At 42.1% G+C, this 14,557-nt stretch overlaps 1 long non-coding RNA gene across 1 annotated transcript; it reads right to left on the bottom strand.

Annotated features, from left to right (window-relative positions):
* Nucleotides 1-12,328: 12,328 nt before the first annotated feature.
* LOC147663316 (uncharacterized) lies at nt 12,329-13,476 on the bottom strand. Its single transcript, XR_015305356.1, has 4 exons — nt 13,416-13,476; nt 13,062-13,164; nt 12,870-12,955; nt 12,329-12,532 (listed from the first exon to the last, which is right to left on the bottom strand). It is a non-coding gene; the product is annotated as an uncharacterized LOC147663316 (long non-coding RNA).
* Between the last annotated feature and the right edge of the window lie 1,081 nt (nt 13,477-14,557).

The raw sequence follows: 14,557 nt of genomic DNA, 5'->3' as shown, positions 1-14,557 counted from the left end.
ACCGGGGAGCCAATCTGCTTCTCCTCGCGAAGTTCCGTTACGCGTCAGGTACGCGAACCGGGGCGCTAACTGGGACACTGTCACAGATATATCTGTTTTTTCAAATGTTCATTTCTCAAAATCCACTGGAGCACATATATTGAGACATAGCAAAGGCACGTCGGGCAAACCAAATCTACAATTTTGCCAAGTTTCGTGTAAATCCATTCAGCCGTTCGAGCTAAAAGTGATTCCAGCCGCCCTATGGAAAAATGAATGGGAAAAATGTGTTTTGGGACCCCCTTTTTTCTCGCCCCCCCTCGACAAAACCCCCCCAAATTTTCAGGGGCTGCTCAGAAACAAAATGTGCCATTTTCCTGAAAATTTCAGCCAATTCCGTCCACAAACGCCAAAGTTATTTGACATAGAATTTTCAGAAATCCCATAGGAAAGAAATCCTAACTATATATACCTACTGGCGACCGCCAGTAGGTAATATATATATATATATATATATATATATATATATATATATATATATATATATATATATATACACACATATAAATTATGAAATCAAAAGTCTCCCCAACCTCCAAATGGCGATGGAGATATGCGCGAACTCCAGTTGCTGTGATTCAGTGATTTTTTTTATTTTCTGCTTTCTGTGCTCCCACAACCTGCCATTACGCGTTTCGGCCAGCCAAGCTGGCCCTGGTCACATATAAGTTTATATAATATATATTCATTGGTCCCTGAGGGATTCCCTTGGTCCCATAAGGAGATACCCTTTTTCTCCTTTATACCATCAAGTACATACTAGATATAGGGGCACATACCAACTCTCTCATCTATGTATGAGGGTAAGTTTGCTTCATTCAAGTGTTTTTTTTTAATTCACCCAGTAGAATTGACACACGATATCTGCTCTTCATTTTCTCTATCCCCTTCGGCAATATAGTACTTTTATTGTCGAATACATTATGTATCTTTATTTACTTATATTTTGCCATGCTTTGTTCACTGGCATGGCGGGCATTCATTTGGATCTAAATTAATCCATGCTTTCAATGTTTCTACCACTTTAAGAGATCTGACAATATTGGACAACAGTGACAGCTGATGTTTATCGTCAAAGCAATCGTAATGGTAATTATGAGTATTTCTGTGGTTGTTGAGTAATATGGTCCAATCGATGTTTCAATTGACATTTTATATGTGGGCCAGTTTTTCTTATTGTTTTTATACCTTTTCAGGTTTGTGTCTTCCTTCCCCGGGTTGAGCTGCTTTTGTATGGTTCTATATCTGGCAGATCCTGAGACAGATGGCATTTCATTGCTCTGCAGCCACCGAAAGGTGTCGACCACTGCCTTGTTAGATCATGCTATATGCAGTTGTTGTATTTGGTCACCTAAACTACAATATTACTCTGTAGTTAAGCCCCCCAGATATATGTAATTAGTGTGAAGGTTGTTTTGGGAGTGTAAGAGTATGGTATGAATGTTGGTGTGTGAATTTGGTTTGTGTTTCTTTACCTGGGGATATTCTTTATTTATTGCTTTATTGTATTTTCCACTGAGATATGAATATTCTATTATTTGAAAGATTTTGTGTTGAGTTGTTTATATATAGTAAAAATATGTATAAATATGATATTATGATGAAAACATTTTTGATAAAAGAAATGAAATAAAATAATATATTTTTGATAATTGTTTGAGTATTTTGGTTAGTAAGGATTTCTCTATCAAATTAAGTGAAAAAGGAATATAGGTCGAGAGGGAGACTTTCTTCTTGCTGTGTTCTAATTTCCCCTCTTCTCCCTGACCTTGTATGTTTTTTTAGAGGGGGTCCCCTACATATTGCACAACTTTCCTACATATACTTCTTTAGCCAACCCGCTTCCCCCCTGCTTCTCACATTAGCGACAGACAATTAACACAGGACATACATTACTGCAGACTGCAGCCATGCCTTGAGAATAACCCTGGACCAGTCCTGCTGTTCCAAGTTACAGCGCTAAGCATGCTGGGGCTTGTAGTTAAATTGTTCTTGTGTCACCTATGCGCCTACAATGCCCAGCGTGCTCCTTACTGCTGACTGAAAAATCAGGGCTGTTTCAAAGTCAGCCTCATGGCACGGCGCCAGTTAACACGTGATCAGTCCCCACTGGGTACCTAAACCCACCCCTTTCTGGTGCATCCTCCCTCCGTGGTAATTGCCTTGTGCTGTGATTGCTTAGCATGCAGTATACCCCAGACCGAACTCTGGAAAATGGAGCTTACACAAATGTTATGTTATGGACTCTTATATAACGCGTGACTCACCCGGGGGCATCTCATTGCTTACCTAGGAGATAACATGAAGCAAGTCCAGAGGGAATTACTCAAACAAAAACAGGTTAGAACAAGAAGGTTTTGAGTTGTTTTCTAAAAACGAGATAGGACGTGGATTTACGCAGAGCCTCTGGTAGTGAGTTCCAGTACTTGGGAGCAATATATGAAAACGCTCTACCACCTGTACGGGTTAGAAGGATACAAGGGACCCTCAGAAAGGCCAATGAATTAGATCTTAGATGACGTCCGGACATGTGTATGCAGAGCTTTTCTTGCATATGACGGAGGCCCCACCCTTTGAGTGCTTTAAAAAGAGACAACAGATCTTAAAAATAAATATTTTTTTTCACTGGAAGCCAGTGAAGTTCTCTAAGTAAAGGAAGAGATGGGGAGCCGGGGGGGGCAGTTTAAAACCATCCTCGCTGCAGTGTTTTGGATCACTTGAAGTTTAGCTAACGTAATCTCGTCCCCTTCCTCCATAGTCAAGGCGACTCATAACCATCGCCTGGACCACAGTTCTGCGGTTCTAATGGCAGATAGGGAAGTATCCTACGTAGAAGGCGGAGGCTGCAATAGCATGTTCTTGATGTTATCTTTCAAGGTGAGTTTGTGATCCAGTTGTATTCCTAGACTTTTTACTGAGGAGGTGGGGGTAGGGGCCGCTCCCAGCTGGGAAGGCCACCAATCGGCCGACCAGGTGTGAGCAGCTCTACCAAGGAGCATAAGCTCGTTTTTTCTGGGTTAAGCTGGAGACATCGCTCAATCATCCAGTCTGAGATTGCCAGCATACTCCCAGAGAAACTTAATTTCTCGTTGATGGGGTTGGAACCAATTGGAAATAACAGCTGTGTATCATCGGCATACGATACTATCTCAAAATCGAATTGTTGGACGATCTTGGCCAGAGGAGCCGTATACACGTTAAAACGCGTGGGGCTTAGGCAAGAGCCCTGGGGCACTCCCTGGTCCAACAAAGATTTTTGAGATGTAAAAGGACCCAGAATAGTGGTTTGCCATCTATCGATTAGGAAGTTCCTCAGCCACTGCAGGGCCATTTTCCCGATACCGCACTCATGTAATCTCTCCACCAGCAGTCGATGAGAGATAGTATTGAATGCTGTGGAGAGGTCTAAGAGGATCAGTATCATGGATCCACCAGTATCGAGAGTTAGTCTCAATGAATCAGTGACAGACAAAATGGCCATCTCTGTGCTAAAACCCGGACGAAAGCCCGACTGTGAAGAGTCGAGAATGTCATTAAGTTCTAAATACTGGCGGAGTTGTTTGTTTATGACCATTTCCAATGTTTTACCGAGCAAGGGCAGCAGAGATATTGGTCTATAATTGCTGAGCACCTGAGGGTCTACAGATGGTTTCTTGAGAATGGGTCGAACGTAGGCTTCCTTCCAGGTGGCCGGGATAAAACAAGTCAAAATAGAAGAATTAAAAAAAATTGAATTGCAGGAGCACACGCTGTGGAGAGGAAGGCTATAAGGCTGGGGGAACATAAGTCAGCCGGTGAACCCAATTTCGCTACTGACAATAAATTGTTAGTATCCTCCAGCGAAATGGTCTCAAACTAGTTAATATGACAGGTGGTGGATTTTAAAGAAGCGTCCAGATTCTTAATGAGTCTGGTGTTGTTAGAGCTCATAAAAGGAAAGTTTGCATAAATCAAAGATATTTTTTCTTGGAAAAAGTACGCTATTGAGTCACAGAGTGGTTGGGATTCTGGTGGTGACTGTTTGCAAGCTGGAGGGGATGAAAAATCCTTGACGATGTTAAATAGTGCTTTAGAGGAATTTCCAGATTCTTTTATTTGGTGACGAAGATATAGACATCTAGCAGTTTTGATCGATTGATGATAATGAGATAAAGCTGATTTGTAGGTTAGTTAATCAGCAGAATTTTTTGTACACCTTCAATGTCTCTCTAAAGCTTTACATAATGACTTTTTAGTTTTAGAAAGAGCCTTTGAAATCTATTCTATAATGTTGGCTTCAATGTCCCTTCCATTTCCGTGTTATCCCTTGTTCTTTGCCACCCACATATTATTAGGCGCACCGTATTATGCGGCAAAGGGTACTTGATTTTGCGTCATGGTTTATTAAATTATGCAGCAAGAACAGGCACATTATGTACTAGAATACGGCACATTCCATGGCAGCTTTATTTGCTTATTTTGAAGCACGTTAATACCATCTAAGTAAATTTTTTGGTACAACAATGCAAGGTTAAAAATACATACAGCAGCTGAGCAGTAAATAGTTAATCCTTGCACAGGGTCTGCCTTGGCGCAGTCTCATATGATTTTATAGTAAAGTTTGATCCATTTGAGCCAGAAACACATCTTTTTTCAAAGATGTAAATTAAGCATCATATGATATTCAGGTTATGTGGCAAATGGGGTACGTTATGGGGAATCACCTCGAATCTGATTATTCCAGTGGACCATTTTATAATGCATCACAGCCTCAAGAGTGGCTCAAATTCTAGCTGTGCCATTTTCAAAAACAAAGACACTGTTGGCGCAACAGCAAACCCTTTAATTCTTAAAAGTGTGCATACTTCGGTTAAATGCGGTCATGTGGCTAAAAACTGACTTTTCAATAAGAACCAAAAAATGAAACAAAACACTATGCCTACAGCCGCATTTGTGCCTCGGTGGGGGTCCTTCCCCGGCCCCTCCCCCTTGAGGTTGTTTCCTGTCTCAGTTCGCCGCAGGGCTCCCAGCTGGGAATGTTATGAGCAGGAATTTCGAGGAAACGTTATCCTCTGTATCCAGAAGCAGGGAGGAGAGAGTCCCAGGAAATCCTGCAGCACGATGGCAAAGAGACTGCTGGCCTGCTTCGTACCATGTAGAGATGTCACAAAAACGTTCCTCACGTTTTACCATGCAATGGTTTAGCCAGACCACCACAGTCGCCCCAGAAGCTGAAGGTAGCGCACAGCTCACCAAAAACAAGTAAGGGCATATATCTCTCTCCCCACATCCTCCCAGCACACGTGTTAACAAACAGGACAGCTGTGTCGATAAGAAAGTCACTGAGCAACCGCACTCACCCTGAGGAGAAAGACTTTGAGCTCCCAGATAGCCATCATATGTTGCTGAGAGAATTCTGCATCCTAAGCGGGCGAACCACGAGCCAGCGGCACTTCCTACCTGTACAGACACTGAGCTGAGGTTTCACTCTGGCAGCTCAATCGAAAACCGGTGGGAGCTGTTATTGGGCAGCCTGCTCGTCATTTTGTGCTTTTATACGCAGGAAGAAGTGAAACAAGCAAAGCATCAAAGGAAAACATGTGTGGCCGCTAAAGTGAAAGCGACCGCGCTGTATTTAATTATCCATGATGAGGGAGGAATGCAGCTGCCACACTGTGCGCTGCTGCTAGCTCCCGAGACCCAAACGCCTTGGGAATGAACATTTCGAGAAAAGGCGGGACATGCACCCGTCTTTGGCCAATTACGTGCTTTCATTATTGAAAGACACACGCAACGGCTAATGGAATGTGTGGGAGTTGCCAGACCCACACGGAGAAGTCTCGGGAAAGGTTGGAGCCTCCCATAGAGCAGCGCATGTGTGCTGCGCTAGTCTCGACCATAAAACAAATAGCAATATGATGCGGCCATCGTTGACAGCGCCACAGCGCTTTTTTTCCCATTGAAACCATGTTGCACAGCAGCCTGTGATGTTGTGCAATAGGCCTAAAAACATAAGACAAAGCCAAACAGCCCCGACATCCATGAGAGTTACTTGGCTTTGTTTAATGTTTTTATGTGACGACGGGAGGGCTGGAGGGGGGCAGAAGGAATTGTGTTGAGGTTATCAAAACAACAGACATGGGGAGGAGGGGGCAAAAAAAACAAAGGAGGTGTGGGAGAGAAAGTAGAAACAATGGAGAGTGAAGGGAGTGCAGTGGGGGCAAACAACACAAGAGATGCGTGAGGTAGAAAGGAGGGAACAGCAACACAATGGAGGGCATGGGGAGTGAGGTGGGGCAAGCAACATGAGGGAGGTGGGGGAAGAGGGAGGAAACAGCAAAACAACAGTGAGGGACAGAGTGGGGGACCAGAGCACAAATGGTGGGAGGAGTGCATGTAGAAATTTTGTTTTTAAAAGTACCTGCAGGAGCTTGCAGCCAGTAAAAGGACACTGGCCGTAGGCAGAAACTATACTTGGTCCAAGCTACACAGGAGGGATGAACACTTAAAAAGCCAGCAGGAAAGAAGAGGTGAGCAGAAGTCAGTGACCAGTAGGAAGCAATTAAACAAAATGGCGTGGAAGCGAACAAATGTTAAGTAAAGGGCTTTATAGCTCTTTTTTGTTGACAAAATATTTTGCTGATGCACGCTGTTCAGGCAAATCTTAATGATGATTCCAAGTTGAACCACTGACGAGTGTTCTAGATTTGACTGAAGCAGTGTAAGTTACCACTGGTTAATGGTGGCCCTTTGACAAACTCAAAACTCGGCAGATGCAGCCAAGGCTCGTTCCCAGTTTAGAAGAGGCAGCAAAAAAAGGAACTTTAGTGGGCACAGGGAGATACGTTGGATGCTTTCATTTCTATCCAAAATGTTAGGAAACAGGTCAACGTAACATTCTTGTGTGCTTAAATGCTTTTCAGGATTGAAAAAATCATTTGTGCTAAATGTATTTATCCAAGTATGAAGTGAATTTCAGTTAATTCAGATAAAACCGCATGGTAATGACTCAAGATGGATGCTAATGTTTCTGAAAGGAGGCAGTGAAATTGTTAGCAGTAGGCTAGGACCAAGGCCCAAAAAACCTCTGTCCAGAAGACAGTAGATACAGAACACTTGGAAACATATGGTTTGTAGCATTTGACACGGAATAACCATTCATTACCACTGAGCATGTATGACACTTGAGTTCTACATACTCCCAAAGACCCGTAGGGCCAGTGGGATCTACAAGATTTTGCTTAGACGTCTGGAACGAAGGCGTATGGATGCAGACCATGTGCTTTTTGCAGACCTCACTTATTTTGAAGCAGTACTGGAGGTTGGACTGACTTTTATGCACTACGATCGACCACATTGTGCAGCAGTTGGCACTTGAGTATATCTTGTTTGTTTAAATAAAAAATAAAAATGTTCTGATGCCTTCTGTGAGAGGAGCAGAACCATGCAAGTTCTGCTGACTGGGCACTGCCTTTCACCTTTCCTTTGAAGGAACCAAGTTGGATACCCCAACAGGCAATTCTAACCTGAAATCATATTATACGTTCCAAGAAAAACATTGTCGTAGACAGTAAGTGCAAAATGATGGAATACAAGCGAGAAGTGGACAATAAAATTTGCATATTTTTTACAAATCTGAGATACGTTCAATGTGTCTTGCTCAGGCAGCGGCCCACAACAGAGGCGGTCATCAGACACCTCGGATCCAATTTAAAATGGAAGACAACGTCCGAGTCTGCAGCGCTTTCTTACCCTGTAGATCAAAACAAAGTTGACAATCTGAACCAGCTGTGTGAACAACAGCTGTTTCCCCATTCTTTCAAACTCCTCCACTTTCCAGGCATGCATACCCAGTGAGCAACGCGGGTGCCCTGGAGAACACATGCCGTTATTTACATAACACCCCCACTGCGCCCATTCCAGGAAAGGTACCCTACTTCTGCATTTGTATTACTAAACACAGCCAACAGTCGTTGTATTTGGTGGTCATTGTTGGCCGCAGTTGTATTACTCATTACATATGTCATACATGTGCAACTCACCTATCATCATCATACGTTATTGCACATTGGGTATCACACCGGTCAGTGGGACATTATAAACCCCGGGTCATAAATCATTGGGGTATAATAAATCATTCTGCCACAATCGGTTATCATTTCTTGTTGTCATAAATCATCCTGCCTGATCAGAATAAATCAGCGCCATAAATATTGTGTTATAAATCATTGGGGTATCATAAATCATTCTGTCACAAATGGTTATCATGTTTGTCATCATAAATCATTCGGCATGATCATCATAAATCATTAGCCATAAATCATTGGCTGGTCATAAATCACTTGTCTTTTACAACTCCTAGGGTCCTAAATCACTCTGACAGTTCGTAGATTCTTCTTTGTTGTTTTCCACGCCCCTTTGCGTGTGAGGGGTAGCCTTCCCCCCCCCCCCCCCCCCCCGAGTTAGGCCCCAACTCGCTACCTTGCTGGTCTCTTTGTACCCTGCCAACTGTCGGGAGCTGGGATGCGAGTGCCGTCTCCGTTTGCTACCCCCTTTTTTTCAGGCCTACTCACCCTGCCATGAGGCATCCCAGAGGGAGTGGCCCTCCTTCTACACACTGCCCTGTCAGTGTGCTTCCATTACCAAACCAATACACCTTTTTTTCCCCCACGCCGCCAGGGAGGCTTCCGTCTTCCTGCGGCTCTCCCCTCCCTGTGTCTTTCGTTTTCACCTCCTGCTGTCCTTATGTGCAGCCTGCTGATGCCATTGTTTTTTTTGATTTTTTTTTTGTTGCTTAGATTACCAATCTTAGCTGTGCCTCCGGGAGGCCGGCGTCTCGTAAGCTCCAAAGGGCATCATTCCCCCAACTACAATGGTGAGCTCTGCTCCATCCTTGCAGTTATAAAGTGGAACGCTTGTGTCCCTTTTGCCTCTTCCAGTACTGTCCCCGCTCACCATGGGTCATACATGAAATCATAAATTGGGAGACAGTCAGATACCGCTTATGGAGACGTGACGCCGCATACAGTACCAAATAACATTCTCTTGCATTATGCAATTCTTAGGTGAAGTTACAACATTTATTGCATTACAGTACCACGTAACATTCTCTTGCATTATGCACAGGTTAGGTGAAGTTACAACATTTACTGCAATAAAAGGCGTCAGGCCTGTCTTTGTTTACACTGCGCTCCTGCAACCCCTCTCCTTTCTAGCTGGGAAAAAATTAATAGCATGCACCTTCGAAACTATTGCTTTCTTTCCGTCCTGCGTGTAGGAGCAAGTCTCCTGTGCGATGATCTATTGCTTAGCATGGATGCCCCAGAACGCACTCTCATCCCTGTCCCTGGAAGGCTGCCTTTGACCTTCCCTATTAAAATCATAAAACGTTTCCCTTGGAAAAGCGTTTTGCTCAATATTCGTGAGCTTGCGCATTCAAATCTAATATTTTACAAAAAATTAATTGTCATTGTAGTACTGTCAGCTTGGACAGTTATAATTTCTTTACCGTGCGACCCAACTGTACCTATTTTCTACTTTGAGGGGTGAATATCATGAGTTGACCCTACCGGGATGCTAACATATTTGTAACGCATATGCAAACATTTATTGCAATAAAGAGAGTCAGTGCTTGCACTTATGTTTGCACCTTGCTCACGCCACCCCTTTCCTCTCAACGGAGAGATCCACCTTGCACTGCAAGCACACACATAATTTCTGAAACCTGGTATACCTTGTTCAACTACAGCGCAAGCCCCTTGCATGGGAATGCCTTATCTCCCTGTATACACATGTTTATTGCTACCCAACTCAATGGTGCTCCTTTTCCAAACCTCAGATGGAAGCGCTGCTTCCTTAGTCAGTCGTACAAAGCATCAATATTAATGTATGTCTTATGTTATGTATATAATGTTTTGAACACCAGCGGCTGCATAAAACCAGCCTTATGCGTAGTAAGTTATAAGGAGATAATTCACACCATTATCTTTTTTTTGGGGGGGAGTATTGCAGCTCAGGTTGCTTTTCCCTTAACCATCTAAAACTTAAATCTGACATACCCATAGTGTAAGTGTTGACAGTACACCCTCAGGAAGCCGGGTAATTTAAACTGGAATGATTACTAGGGACGTTAGTGTACAAGGAGATCAAAGAAAGCCCTTCGGCCATTGCAGTTTATTGTGCATGAGCTATCGAACCAATCAGCACAGTGTTTTCATGAGTTCCTTTAGGGGTGTTTCTAGACAATGTCTAAAAAATACTTTAAATATTGTCCTACAAGCAATGAAACCCATGATGTTGGGAAAGGTATTATAAAGGTACTAGAGTACACCTCATTACTGCCAAATGCTGTTATTTGATTTTTCTGAGTGCTACTAACAAGTCACTTGACTTCCTACTCCCAGAAATTCTTGGTGCCGCTCCCCCAGCTCCATGATGTAGAGTGAGCTGCCCCAGGGGGAGTGTCACCTTATATCCCCCTTTTCTTCTTTTCCCCCCTTTGGAAAAGGGGGAGTGTCACCTCATTGGGTGATCCAAACACTTGCCGGGCCCCCCCCCAATTGGTCCAGTGACCTAGCACCAATAGGTGTGTGGTTTGCCGCATGGGGCTTCCTGGTGGGAAAACCAGTTTTGTTCCTTTTCGGGCTCTGGAGGCCATTATTGTGCCGGCCCTCGAGGCCCCCTTTGGGCCTCTGCTAGTGTGAGTGTAAGACATTAGCTGGACAGCTTTTAGAAGTTCACAGCTGTGCATGAACACACTAAAGCAAGGAACAGTTTGCGTCACGAGTACACTTGCTGCATGGTGCGGTCAGTTTATTGTTCCTTAACCATCATATCATGGGAAACAGCCTTCATCACGCAACAACATATTCGTACCTTTACTAGGCAGGCAAGTATCCTTTTCAAATAATTTTAGTATTACGAGTGGATAAATGAGGATAAAGGTGATTTCAGGGATAGGTAGAGGTAAAAGGAGATCAGGTTGAAAATAGGGTTCAGGAGAGGAAAAAGGTAAATGGAGGTTAAGAGGAAAACAAATGTAAAAGGTGGGATATATCACACACAAACACACACATTATAACCACAAATAAATGGATGGTAAAGGTTCATGATATACGTTCACGTGTTGTATAGGTCATTACATGTGGTAAAGGGATGTTATACTAATGGAATGCATGGAAATGTCGTACAATCTCATGTCTTGCAAAGGTATAATTTGCATCAGGTTTACCATCCTAAATGAAAAGATTGCAAATGTATTTCTCTATCTATTACAATTTTCGGTGAGTAGCACGCTACGCCGGAACCCAAAGGTGAATTAGTGGTGGATTAGTAGATGGAAAAATACATTGGTGTTGGGAGTGGTAGACAGGTCTGTTAGTTGAATTAACAGTATAAAGGATGGATAGAGGATGAAAGAGTTTAGGAAAGGATATTTGGGAGTGCACAGTAGAAAAAACGGTTTGGATGAGTCTGAGAGCCAGTTAGTTGGAAATATCTTGTAGATTTATGAAACAGTCTATAGGTATCCATCTATTGTCACACATATCGGTGAATTAAGCCCTTCCACGCTGATGACGAGCTGGGCTCGTCATGGCGTAGCCTCCTCGCACGCTGATGACGAGCCCAGCTCGTCACGTAACATGCGATTTACAAAATCTCAGCGTGCGAGCGGAATTCCGCTAGCGCGCATGAGGTTAAGTTGAGAAAAAAAATCAAAATGACACCACCTACCAGATAAATGTTGAAATACATCACACGTCTAGAGGAAATACAACTGTGGTACACTTTTTAGGCTAGTAGAAAGCAATGTTTGACAGCTTTCATGGACTCATGTATGAACAGATGTATGGACTTAAAATGTTTGTTGTGGTCATAAACCAGCTTTAATGAGTAATGATGTATACAACGATCTGTCTGCATGTACCACCCAAAGGCTCACAGTGGCTACACTATAGCATTTACTATAGTCGAAGAGAAAGGAGATTTGACATTAGAAACATTACTAGCGGTTTTCAAAATTCGGGAACACATCAAAAGTTAAACATCAACATTACAGACTGCTGGGATGAAGGTGGTTTTCTTTGATTTGTTTAACTTGAATTGCGAAGACAGTCTTGGGCCATACTGAATTCTGTTTATGCTTTCACTTCATTATCAATCATCACCACCTTATTTCAGGTGATTATAGATACTCACCATGTATTATTACTAATATCCCGGCACTCAGAAGTCACATCTCCTATTTATAGACAGTCTTAGTCAGACTATACTGTTCAAACTTATAATATCACTGACACCAAACAGAATTGAGTTTAAAAAAGCAGTGATTATTTAATTCAAACAATCAAGTCGGACATCAAAGGTTACAAAAAAAGGGATTAAGTAAGGTAATTTTTCCTCAAAATGCGTATAACATTCGAAAAAGTCTGATTGATGGTTGTGTCCTCATAGTCTTGATCCGAATACATGACAGCCGACACATGTTTCGTCACACCAAGTGACTTCCTCAAAGCTGCAAAGATAATAATATAGTCTCATGTACATGATATAGAGACATAGGTTGAAATCCTGTTAGTATATCCCACAATGTTTAAAATCTCTTTAACCATATCCAGGCTACGAGAAAGAGAATAGCGTGAAAGAACAGAAAAGAAGGTGATTTGGAAAAGAACGGTTTTAGACTAGAAATTATCCTAAAGGTAAGAATGAAAGATTCTTAAAAGGATTCTAACATTGGCCAGAAGAACAAGATAGACCCATTGCCACACTGTGCCTTGGATTAGTATTGAAACCGGAAGAAATGACCATCATGGTCATAGATTTCTGCCCCAAAGTTTGCAGACACTGACCTTATGCCCAAATGAAAGGGGCGCGAGAAGCTACACAATAATTTGGTTCCCGAAGTCTTCCAAATGGACAATGTCGACCAGCAAGTCTGTAACGGAAATATATAGTGTTATGATCTCTTGCTACCAAAGTAATTTCTTCTTTGGTGGCCCTGATTCAGAAAGCGTTATCTGATTCCAAAAGTCAACACTCACTTGCTAGTCAGAACGAAAATCCATCTAATTCTTGTCCCAATAAATGGAGCAGAGAGAGCTGCCTGTAAGAATTATTTTTCTCAACGTGTGATACGTAAAGAATCTAATAGAACACAAATAAAGAAATAAGTGATACGATAATATTGTCCTAAACATTCATTATAGTAGGTTTGTCTCATATAAGATCAATAGCTAATCCAAAGTCTCCTCGTCAATACCATGTTATTTGTGATTATCATTAGATTCAAAATGATTGCTGCAGACAAAGAAATTAAAAAACTCTCAGTGAAGACAAATACCACGAAAACAGTTCTTATGCAGCAGTAAGGATTTCTGAGTCAGAGCCATACTTACTCCTGCTATCTATTGTGCAAATGAGACAGTCGTTGTGAGTCAGGTAGGCTGTGACATGCCCCTATAAAATGAACAAATGCGTCCCTGGTCAGTAATAACTCAAATGACTACAGATTTAGTGAACTCTCAACATATTTTAAAAGACAAACAATAGCGTTACGAAATCTTGTCTAACACATAGTGTTTGTAAAACTTTATTTAAAAGCACTAATGATGGTTCACCAATTACGGATCGATCTAAAATAACTGTGCGTATTTTGTTCGCGCTAAAAGATGTTGGTTGAAAGCATACCCCCGTGCTAGTACATGTCACCTAATTGTAATGACCGGATTAAAAAAAATAATAATTAATAATAAAATATTAAAGACCCCTAGGAGATCCAACATAGATTCCACGCAATTGCAAACTGTTAGCCAGCACCCAGTCTACTAAACGGACAACTGGCAGAATCTGCCATACAGTACTCACCGCTAGTGAATGTATCTATGTTCAGCATATCCAGGCTACAAGAAAGAGAAAAGCGTGAAAGAACAGAAAAGAAAGTGATTAGGAAAGAACGTTTTTAGACTAGAAATTATCCTAAAGATAAGAATGAAAGATTCTTAAAAGGATTCTAACATTGGCCAGAAGAACAAGATAGACCCATTGCCACACTGTGCCTTGGATTAGTATTGAAACCGGAAGAAATGACGATCATGGTCATAGATTTCTGCCCCAAACTAGCTAGTTCACCGCTAGTGAATGTATCTATGTTCAGCAGCTCAAACTCGGCTCGGCACGTCCATTATAGGATTCCCGTAGTAAATGCGGTCATGATTCTATCAGAGTAGAAAAGCCAGGAAACCGGAAATGAACCTGAGTCCCCGGAAATGATCACCCTGTTTCTATTCATAAACTAGTGCATATTAATGTGTCGTAAACGGCAGCCATATTTGAAAGGAGTTGTATACATATTTGTGTCTATGTTTCTTGAATAAGTAAGCAGACCTATTTGTGGTGTAAATTCAATTTCCAAGTTACCAAGTGTATTACTAGACCCAATTAAACGGCGACCATATGTATACGGAGTTGTATACATATTTGTGTCTATGTTTCTTAAGTGAGTATGCAGACCTATTTGGGGAGTAGATTCAAATTTCAA

The sequence above is a fragment of the Lissotriton vulgaris genome, unplaced genomic scaffold (genome assembly GCF_964263255.1).
Source record: "Lissotriton vulgaris unplaced genomic scaffold, aLisVul1.2 SCAFFOLD_1277, whole genome shotgun sequence".
Lineage (NCBI taxonomy): Eukaryota > Metazoa > Chordata > Amphibia > Caudata > Salamandridae > Lissotriton > Lissotriton vulgaris.
Note: the sequence above shows the minus strand (reverse complement) of the source record. Positions and strands in the feature narration are given on the sequence as shown.